Source organism: Aplysia californica, unplaced genomic scaffold (assembly GCF_000002075.1).
Source record: "Aplysia californica isolate F4 #8 unplaced genomic scaffold, AplCal3.0 scaffold00033, whole genome shotgun sequence".
NCBI lineage: Eukaryota > Metazoa > Mollusca > Gastropoda > Aplysiida > Aplysiidae > Aplysia > Aplysia californica.
In genome coordinates, this window is record NW_004797303.1 from 1,079,013 (window position 1) to 1,080,254 (window position 1,242).

A 1,242-nucleotide genomic window follows, 5' to 3' on the forward strand; every position below is an offset into this window, starting at 1 on the left:
TTTGTACTGGGACCAAAACGCTGCTGTACGAATTAATGGAGAATACAGTGAATGTAAGCAGATTAGGCGAGGAGTGAGGCAAGGATGTGTTATGTCACTAGACCTCTTTAACATCTACTGTGAAACCATCCTTAGAAACATAAAAGAATGCCAAGGTCCCAGAGTAAATGGAGAAAATATTAATAACATCAGGTATGCAGATGACACAGTTTTAATAGCAGGCTCAGAAAAGGACCTTCAATTGCTTCTAGATACTGTTGTAACAGAAGGTGAACGTAAAGGATTAGTGTGGAGTGCAAAGAAAACGTAACGCATGGTAATATAAAAAAAGCAGCAAATCCTAGTTGTAATCTCATTAGCAAAGGTGAAAAGATCAAACAAGTCTAACAGTTTAAATATCTAGGATACTTGATAACATCTGATGACAAATTTTCCACAGAAATTAGACGGAAAATTACAAAGGCTAAGGCTAGTTTCAATAAAAATGAACCCAATCCTGAAAAAAAAGAAACATCTCAATGAACACCAAGATGAAAGTTCTGGAATGTTATGTTTGGTCAACCCTTTTATATGGATGTGAATGCTGGACAATCATTACAGACAGTGAAAATAGAATAGAAGCAACAGAACTGCGGTTTTTTATGAGACTGCTAAGAGTATCCTGGAAGGAAAAGAAATCAAATAAAATAGTGCTTGATGAAGCCCACGTGGGACGCTCAATGTTAAAAACAATTAGGAAACGACACATGCAGTTTTTGGGACACCTGAATAGACACAAGGGTCTTGAATATCTAGCTCTCACTGGCAAAATTGAGGGCAAACCAGGCAGGGGTAGGCCCAGAACAAAATACTTAGGGAACCTAAACAAATGGGTAACCGGGAAAGATCAGGGAACCATAGCTTTATTGAGACCATCAGAGCAAAGGAATGAACGGAAAACCAAGATCGCCGTTGTCTGTCGCAGATCTGGCACTGGATGATGATGATGATGTTATAGTTATTCCTGCTCTCCATGGGGAGCTAAGATTAGGACTTCAAAGAGGGGTATTTACTTATCAATGATTTATCCACATATGCAACGCAGGTGTACATAATACACAAGATATCAGTGACTGATATAACTAGCCCAAAACTTCATTCAAGTGTACACACACACAAATCTGTTTTAGTCTAGTGACATCATAACAGTAACACAAGCTTCATTTAAGAAAAAGATGCATATGTGTGTGTGTGTGGGGGGGG